This window comes from Oratosquilla oratoria, chromosome 31, assembly GCF_046742065.1.
Source record: "Oratosquilla oratoria isolate Oo_2021 chromosome 31, ASM4674206v1, whole genome shotgun sequence".
In the NCBI taxonomy this organism is placed as follows: Eukaryota; Metazoa; Arthropoda; class Malacostraca; order Stomatopoda; family Squillidae; genus Oratosquilla; species Oratosquilla oratoria.
In genome coordinates, this window is record NC_134807.1 from 27,396,748 (window position 1) to 27,407,177 (window position 10,430).

The window sequence follows — 10,430 nt, forward strand, 5'->3', positions numbered from 1 at the left end:
CTAATTTTTTGCATGAGAATGCTCCTGGAAAAATCATGGGAATGGAATCTAACACAGAGGCTGGTATTCTTGGATCTGGAAAAGGCTTTTGACAGTGTGCCAAGAGAGAAAATGTGGAGAGTACTGTCGAAGTATGAAATACCAGGAAAACTACTAAGAGCAGTAAAAAGCATCTACAAGGATTGCAAAAGTGCAGTGAAATGTGGAAAGGAAGAGTATAAGTGGTTTGGAATTGAAACTGGGGTCAGACAAGGAGGAGTACTGTCTCCCTTACTTTTTGCACTATATATGGACTGTATATTGAAGAATGTAAACAGGGTTGAAGACAAAGTGGTCACACTGGCATATGCCGATGATGTGGCACTGGCAAGTCAAAATCTGGAAGAGCTACAAGAATCACTAAATAGATGGAATAATGCGTTGAATGAATATGGACTAAGACTGAATATTGAGAAATGTGAAGTCATGACCGTATCAAGAGAAGAGAGTGAGAGTGTGCTAAGAGTAGGAAATGATGTACTGAGAGAGACTGAAGAGTTTAAATACTTAGGTGTAAATTTCAATGGTATGGAACTTATGTAACGTGAAATTAATAGTAGAATTGGAAAGATGAGCGCAAAAGTCAACCTACTGTACCCACTGCTGAAGGAAAGAACAATTCCAAGAAGAGTAAAAATACTTTTGTACACTACCACTTTACGACCAATACTGACGTACGGAGCCGAAACATGGAAACTAACAACAAAGACTGAGAGCAGAATAGGGGCAGCAGAAATGAGGGTTTTGAGGATTATATATGGCGTGACAAGAAGGGACAGAATTAGAAATGAAGTGATACGGGCAGAACTTGGAGTGGAATCAGTGCTGGAATTTGTACAGCGAGGCCAGCTCAGATGGTATGGCCATATGAGGCGCATGGATGAAAACAGATTGCCAAAACAACTGTATGAATGGCAACCAGAAGGACGAAGACCGGTGGGGAGGCCAAGAATGAGGTGGATCGAGAATGTGGATAAAGCTTTGCAGAGTAGAGGAACATCGATTGAAGAAGTCGAAGAGAGTGAAATTTATAACGACAGACAGCAATGGAGAAGAATGGTGCATCGTAACTGACAGGTCTTGGACCTACCAGGAGGATGGTACGAAGGTACGTACGAATATATATATATATATATATATATATATATATATATATATATATATATATATGCATATATATATCTATATATATATAGGTATATATATATATATATATATATATATATATATATCTATATATATATATAAATAAAATTGAAGGTGAAAGAAGTTGATGAGGAGAAATGGGAGAATTTTACGCCTTAACGTTTCGACCCGCAGGGTCTTGGTCACAAAGCTAACAACTCAAACGTAACCGGATATTTTATACACGGACGGGTCATCTTATGGGACGCTTCGAAGAGCTTGTCATTGTATCTGCGTATTCTTTTATTATTAATAAGCTTGTGGCTTTTGCTAAACATATAAATCCTTCTCTATGGTTAATGTTGTTATTAGTGTTGATATATGCTGCCTCAATTGTCTTCCTTAGTTTCTTGGATGATCCTTTATTTAATACGGTTGTGTTGTTCCAGTCTGGAAGGTGACCATGTTTATCCACATGTATTACTATGGAGTTAGATGTCCTATGGGCTTTTACGTCATTTTTATGTTCATTTATCCTTTTATTAAGCCCGCGACCAGATTCACCAAAATATGAAGAGGGACAGCTTTTACACGGGATTTTATAAACAACGCTGTTTTCGTTAGTGGGATTATTGTCGCTACGTGTTACCAAATGTCCTACTTTGCTACCTGACGTCCTGGCTATTTTGAATTACAACATATTACTGAGACTTTCATCAAACTCAAATATCCAAAAGGTCTCTTATGTAGGTTGAAAAAGAAAGCCAAAGAAATAATTAACAAAAGTAAAGATGAAAATAAAAATAAGAATGATAATAAATGTAATAATGAAACCAGATATATCACAGTACCAAACTCTAATGTTAATTCATACCTAGACACTTTTCTTCTAAAAGCGGGTATCAAAATAGCCAGGACGTCAGGTAGCAAAGTAGGACATTTGGTAACACGCAGCGACAATAATCGCACTAACGAAAACAGCGTTGTTTATAAAATCCGCGTGTAAAAGCTGTCCCTCTTCATATTTTGGTGAATCTGGTCGCGGGCTTAATAAAAGGATAAATGAACATAAAAATGACGTAAAAGCCCATAGGACATCTAACTCCATAGTAATACATGTGGATAAACATGGTCACCTTCCAGACTGGAACAACACAACCGTATTAAATAAAGGATCATCCAAGAAACTAAGGAAGACAATTGAGGCAGCATATATCAACACTAATAACAACATTAACCATAGAGAAGGATTTATATGTTTAGCAAAAGCCACAAGCTTATTAATAATAAAAGAATACGCAGATAAAATAACAAGCTCTCCGAAGCGTCCCATAAGATGACCCGTCCGTGTATAAAAATATCCGGTTACGTTTGAGTTGTTAGCTTTGTGACCAAGACCCTGCGGGTCGAAACGTTAAGGCGTAAAATTCTCCCATTTCTCCTCATCAACTTCTTTCACCTTCAATTTTATTTGTCATAATATAGTCAATATATATATATATATACATGTATATATATATATATATATATATATTTATATATATATGTATATATTGAAATATGTAAGACAGATGAGTGGATGGGTGGTAAGATAAACACAGGGAACCGTTTGGGGATTTATTCTGACATTTCGTCCTTACCAGGACTTCTTCAGAGTACATGTACTCTGAAGAATTCCTGGTAAGGACGAAACGTCAGAATAAATCCCTAAACGGTTCCCCGTGTTTATCTCACCACCCATCTACTCGTATGTATATAATATATATATATTTTATATATATATATATATATATATATATAAATATATGTATAAATATATGTATATATATGTGTATATATATATATAATTATATATATATATATTTATATATATATATATATATATATATATATATATATATGCTAATAAGAACACGGGTACGTGTGTTCACTTATGCAAAGTAGACCACTTGGAAAAAGAAACTAACGAAGCAGAGCGCTTTCGTATATTTGTTAAGTATCACAGAATTATTAAAAAGATTTAACGTAAAGGTAGTTTTTAAAACATGATAGTACAGTAAAACATAAACTCATCAACAATAGTTATTGAAATTAAAAAAAGGATGCATTTCTAAAATTCCTTGCAAAAATGTGTAATCAATTTTACATAGGTCAAACTGCCAAACCATTTTAACATTAGAATTGAACAACACAAGAAAAATGTTAGGGATGGCAATCATTCTAGTGGTATATTCAAGCATATTGAATTAAATAATCATCCAGTTGATTGGGGTTAATGCCCAGGCAATCTATTATACCACAACATAATAGCAAGAAATTTTAATAGAGTGCAGTTTGATTCATACCACCAGTAATCAAAATACCAACCTACATAAAGGCTTGTACAAACTTGGATGATTTCATTTGTCAAGAAATTAGTAAGATAATATCAGGTAAAATGTAACACCAACGAATTGATCTTGTCGCCCTATATCATTAGTAGAAACAGTGACCCTTGGCGACTGTGACCTGATGTCGCCCCACCATCGTAAGATAATTGACAATGACCTTCCGCTCTCCAGGGGGTAATTGGTCGCTACGCTTATTCAAACTATCCTTGTTCCTTTGTATCATGTATATATTGTCTATGTATTCCTATCACTATGTACTTGTTGCACTGAAGATGTAATATACGAAAGCGCTCTGCTTCGTTAGTTTCTTTTTCCAAGTGGTCTACTTTGCATATATATATATATATATATATATATATATATATATATATTGTATATATATACATATATATATATATAAATATACATATACATTTGTTATTTTGGACCGACGTTGATCACATCCCTGTCTAACCACATATGAATTAACTTTTATGCTTGTAAGTTACTATGATGAAGGTTACAGAATAGAAGCTAAAATATAATGTTATGTTACTTCATTTTTTCATGTTTCATTTTTTCTGTATTAAATACATTACAATTTAAATATACAGTATATATATAACCACACATATCTTTAATACGAAATATATTTTAGAAAGAGCTGATTTGAGAAATTCAGCAGCGAACACTACATTACCGTTAATACATAAAATATTTTTCTTATTTGAAATAGTACTCTATTGAGAAGAAAAATAAGGAATCTTAAAAAATAAATCTCTATAATCGTGCAAAAACTGGAATTAGGGTGATCAGCTAATTGAGGATTTATTTGGAAATAAAAGTAAAGAAAACGTAAAGTATAAAAAGAGAAAGACTTAAGTCTGAAGCAAAACCTCCCGTTCCTGAATATTATAACATTCACCCCTTTCGTGACGCATATGGTATGTATATAATGTATACTGTTGCATAGATAGGCACAAACACATACACAAAAAAGAAAGAAACATGTTTAAATACACACGAATACACACACACACGCACATACATGCACGTACGCACACACACACACATGCACACACATACACACACACACACACACACACAAACACACACACACACACACACACACACACACACACACACACACACAAACACACACACACACACACACACACACACATATACACACATACACACGCACACACACACACACACACATGCAAACGTACACATATAAAGCGCACACATACTCAAAGCTTCTTATATCTAAAGGATATAAGGTCGACAATAGACTTACGACTAAACCCTATGCCTTAGAACTGTAAACCATTCTAATAGTTTTGTATCCCATTTTTTCTTCCCATAAAGAATCTAAATCTCTTATGATATTTAGTGGAACACTTTAAATATGAGGTTTCGTTTTTTATTATTATTACTGTGGCAGCACTTTCTGCCTTTTCTCTATTTGAGAAGGCCCCGTTTTCTATCTAGCAATCTCACCATTAAGTCTTATTCCGTTCAGGAACATGCTGTCGTTTGGCTAAGATAACTTTTTTCAAAACAATTTATTTCTCGTCGCATAACTTTCCAAAGACTTAACTGTGTAGGTCGATGCTTCCAGCAGGTATAGCTTACTAGTAAGTTAAAGAGAGGGAAGACGGTAAAAATCTAATTATTACTTTTATTAAAATTACTTTGGTTTAAAAATCAGCGTCAACTTGTCACGAATGGATTAAAAAAGATGTGTACCGTTTGACTCCTGAAGCAAAGAACAAATAAATCCACTTCTGTTTGAGAATGAATAATAGATAGATAAAATAGAAAAAAAAAGGAGAATATCAAAAATGATAAAATCAGTAAAAATAAATAGATTACTAATCTTGTACTGTAACGAATTGGGAAAGATTAAAATTCCACCTACGATATAGGCAGATTAAAAAATGAACAATATAATGTTTCTAAATGTACGGGAGGCAATTTTATGGATTTCAATATTAATTTTTCAAGAATAAGGTAAACGAAGATACGTAAACAAATAAGCTGAACAAAGATAACAACGCAAAGGCGTTTATTTTCCTGTAAGATAAGTGGGGGAGTAAAATGGTTTATATTGAAAGGAATGAAAAGGAACGAGAGGAAATGCGAATGATGATAGCAGAGGAGGATTCGCGAAAGAAAGTAGCGAGGATGAGAGGTGCACGAGTTTCTTCGCAATCTATTTTTCTCTTTGTGTCGTAATATAAGTATTGTATCAGGGCGAGGGCGTAAAGCATCTATCATAGATTCGGATCTGGAGTGTAGCTCGCATAGTCGTGGGATTGTACTTGGCGGTAGACAAGTGGAATATGGAACAAACCTGTATTCAATTGGCTAGATTCTATGTATCATAATATATGGTGTCTAGGAATTATAAAAGATAATGTCTTTGATATTATTTTGATAGAAGAAAATAAATAAAAAGATGGAGCCTAGCTTGCCAAATGATACCTGTCCTGGCCATCTACACATTCAATACATCCCACACTCGTGTCCACTACAAATGTGTGAGATATTTATGCCTCACCCTGTATAATTATTACTCTCCCTTCAGTGCCCTGCGAGATTATGTTCATAATAAAATAAACTAAAGATAATCCGTAAGATATCAGTTAGTGCTCTCTTTTTGCCTTCCATTCTTGTAGTTCTTCTTGTAAACTTCCTATTGGCAATAAAGCTACTACGAAGTTGTGTTCAACGGATAGCTTGACAACAAAGAGTGCGATTTAAATGATACAGGATAAAATGTTCTTGACGCGAAATAGATGGAAAACGTTGTGTTTTGATAAAAAGAGGAGGAAGTGGCTGAAGAGGGGAGAATTGTAATACGCGTCAGGGAGGGGAGACCTTAGTAAGTAGAGAGGCCGGAGAAGGAAGAGAAGAGGAAGATGAGAGGGATGATGGTGTGTAGATTCTTTTGGAGTGAGGATAAATGTGTGAGCGGGTTGTGCACAGAGGACAAGGCTAACCTTTGATGTAGTATGTCACAGGGGGCCTCGGGGAATGGAGGAGAAGAGAAGGGAGAGTAAGGAAAGGAAATATATTATTTGGAGAGTATGAAAGTATGTGATGGGGTTGAGACTTTGATATGATGATATTGTAGTCTGTAAAATATTTCTTGTCATTAAAATTTATGTTAGAGGAAGACATAGTCACCAAGGCTGAGGTTAAAATTAGGTGGTAAAGTTCACAAATATGTTCCCAGAGATGCTACTGACTCTCACTAAAACTCGCATGAAAGGAAAGGAGAATTAAATCAAAACCTGAGACAATCCATAGGTGTCGATGTCTCAAGTCCTGAAAATAAATTTGTGTACTCATCATAAGACCTAAGCAAAGGGCACAATAGAAGAATACGACATGAATGAAGGTATCAGACAAGAGATGAGGAAAAGACACAGAAAAGAAAATGAAATTATTGTCATCGAGAGAGGAAACGTTTCGATAAGATTACAACCAATAGGACAATGAAGATTCACCAAAAGTGAAAATAAAGACGAAAGACAAACACGGAAAAAGAAAAAAATCATTGTAATGATAGTAATGAAGAAGATTGCAACGAAGGATAGAAAATAGGGTCATGAACAAGAACTTATAGATAATGAACAATCTGATGAACACAAGAAGCCTATAAACTTAAGACGATGAGAAAGAGACATAGAAAGAGGATCCTCTGAAAGTAAGCTAGAGTGAGTCTCGCAATGGCTCACAGTAAGAATGCTGACTCGCAGACTGAACGTTGTATGTAGAAGCCAAGAGAAGAAGAAGAAGAGAAGAAGATAACGCACATAAGCAGCAGAAGAGCAAGAAGCTCGAATGACGAACAGAAGGAGCGAAGTGAATTGCAAGCAATGGAGTAGAGCAATGCTCAGAAGAGACTAGCTCAGCCTATGTGACGATTTAATTTCGCTTCAGAATGATTAGCCATACCACGTAGACAGAAGAAGATATGCTAAGACCTTGCAGATACAAAGAAAGAGCAAGCAAGAAGAAAGAAGGCATGTAGAGGGATAGCTAAGAAGGAGAGAGAGCAAAAAGAAGGAAGGAGAACATCGAGAACAGAAGAAGAAGACAAGAAGAAGAGAAGAAGACGAGAGAGAGCAGAAGGCAAGAAAGAAGAAGTAAGAAGAGGCATACAGCGCTTAATAAGCCTGGAGCGCTGTCATGGGACAGGCAATTCTGGTGAAACCCATAAGAGAATGTGTTCCATATAGCGCAAACACGTAAAATAGCTACACACACAGCACAGACATAAACACGACACAACACACACACACACAACCAACGACACACACACACCAGCAGCCACACAGACAACAACAGCCACACCACACATCACACAAGCATACTAGACATCACATCACACAGCGAGTGCCACACACACACACATCACTAGCACTCACACAACACGACAACACACCCAACCCAACACAGACACCACATGTGATATCTGAGAGCGAAGTACAGTATATTTATAATATAAGCATATACTAGAGTATAGAGTTAGACACTGTATGGTTGCCAGTGAAAAGATGTTGAACTGTTCAATTCGAGTGTTGACTATGTATAAAGGACCTAGTCCAATGTGGCACCCGGATACTAACAATTACTCTAGTAGTCCTAGGTGGCGCGTTGGGTCGGAGCGTCAAAAATTTCGTGAATGTGTATGTGAACTCGAGCGATACAACGTATAAAGAAGGTTATGGCGGCAATCCTATCTTGTGATATCTCTTGATAGCGTAATGAGGGGTTTAGTCAATGTACATGGGATCACGTCCGAGGGCAGCGAGGGTTCGAGTCCTCGAGGAATCGAATCACGTTTTAAAAATTGTCCCAATATATGCCTGCCAGCTCGGTAGTTCCTCAGTCTGTTCGACTGCGTTTGGCAAGAGGTAAAATTAAAAGTGATGGGGAATGATTTGTGGTTGAGAAAAGAGCTATAGATCTAAATCTTGATATAGAGGCGGCAGCTTGCCTAGGGGCACTTGCGTTTGTTACGTGCTAGTGACGGATCGGAGGTCCTTAGTTTGACCAGCGTATCAATTTCTGCATGTGTTGCCTCGTTCGAGGGTTAGTCGCCCGTGATGGCTTACAATTACACGTTGAGATTGTGGGCGGGTCGATAAATGGGTATAAATCTTTTGTCACTTTGATGCCTTTGCAGTGTGGCGTCCAAATACTTTCTCAGCGTTGCATACTGTGGAAAGATGAATACTATTCATGGCGGACTCTGGACGGTGGGGTTGAAAGCTAAAATTTCGTGCATGATGTAACATCAGCATACCACAATACGCAGAGAAAGTAGTCGCACGCAATTATAGTCTCTGTCTTGCAGGTGAGCACATATGGGGGCTACGTCACTCTCTGCACTCATATTGAGCGGGCGTAGCGAAGGATCGAGTCGCCTGTAGTTTGCTACCATCGTATCAAGTTTCTCGCATGCAGGTGCGGGCCTCCTAGATGTTACTCGGTCTTTGATGGCTTTAGAGATTAGAGAGTTGATCGTCGGGTTGATAAATGATTAAATGTGAAATATGTTCACTGGGGACCCATTCAGTGTTGTACAAATACTTTGCTCACGTTATATACTAGAGGTAGCGTTTTTCAAACTGAGGGTCCCGACCCTTCAGTGGGAGTCGCGTGGAAAATAAAATGGGTCGCGACAAAAGAGAAAGGAAATAAAAAATACGCAAGAGAGAGCAAGGCGGAGGAGGAAGAGATGATGATGAAAAGTGAGTGACGTTTAACTGAAATATCTCTCTTAGTTCTTTCTCTCTTTCAATCCCCTTTCCCATATACTTTTCCTTTTTTCTTCTCTCCTCACTATATATATATATATATATATATATATATATATATATATTTATATATATATATATATATTATATATACATATATATATAGTGTATGCCTTTTCAAAGGGGTATGGTGTACAAAATGATGCTGTGGGCATTTCATATATATGAGGTGGACCTCACTACCTCTTCGTAATATAATAATATGTAATTTTGCGATCTCGCTCGCCGCCAACTTATTGTAACTATCGAGAACAGGCTAGTGAGGGTGACCGCCCCATGTTATAAGAATGGCCCACACGCAGCTTCATTTGTACACCATTTCTTTGAAAAAAAGACATACCATGACGAAACTGAGTCTAAGGCGTTTAGTGGCGTACTCCATATGAGGTATAGTAGTGGAGTATATGTGTGGAGTAGTAGTAGTAATTAATATAGATATATAGTAATTATATCTATTGTCTGGATGTTGATTTGGTGAAGTTTATCTATATATATATATATAATGATATATACATAGTATAGTGTTATAGTATATATAGAGATTCGCAGGATTAGATTAGATAGGTAGTATGGAGTGAATAGATAGATATTATAAAGAGGATATATGGGTGGAAGGAGGAACATGCTAAAGAAGGAATGTAAAGGTGAATTATTTTTCCGACACAGTGGTTAAATAATTAAATAAGTTTTATTGATGGAGTGCCCATTAGAAATATTTTATGTTCTTTGTAATGAGGCGGGGACAGTGGTCGATATGGTTTCACGATTATCATATCAACTCTCTTTATTCTTTTTGTTATTAGTGGTAGGGAGCAGTTGTCAAATTGTTTCACGTATTATCATATCAACCTGTGCTGCCTTCTCTTGAAGATTATGATGCAACCTTGTGAGGTTGACTCAAAACCCCCAAGGAATAGTGTATAATTTCTTCTGTCGTTTTTTGTGGACCTTTTCGTTTATTTAAACGGTGATAATATTTTCTGCCGTATATAAGAGAACATAAGAACATAAGAAATAAGAGGAGCGGCTGCAGAAAAGACCATAAGGCCTACACTAGGCA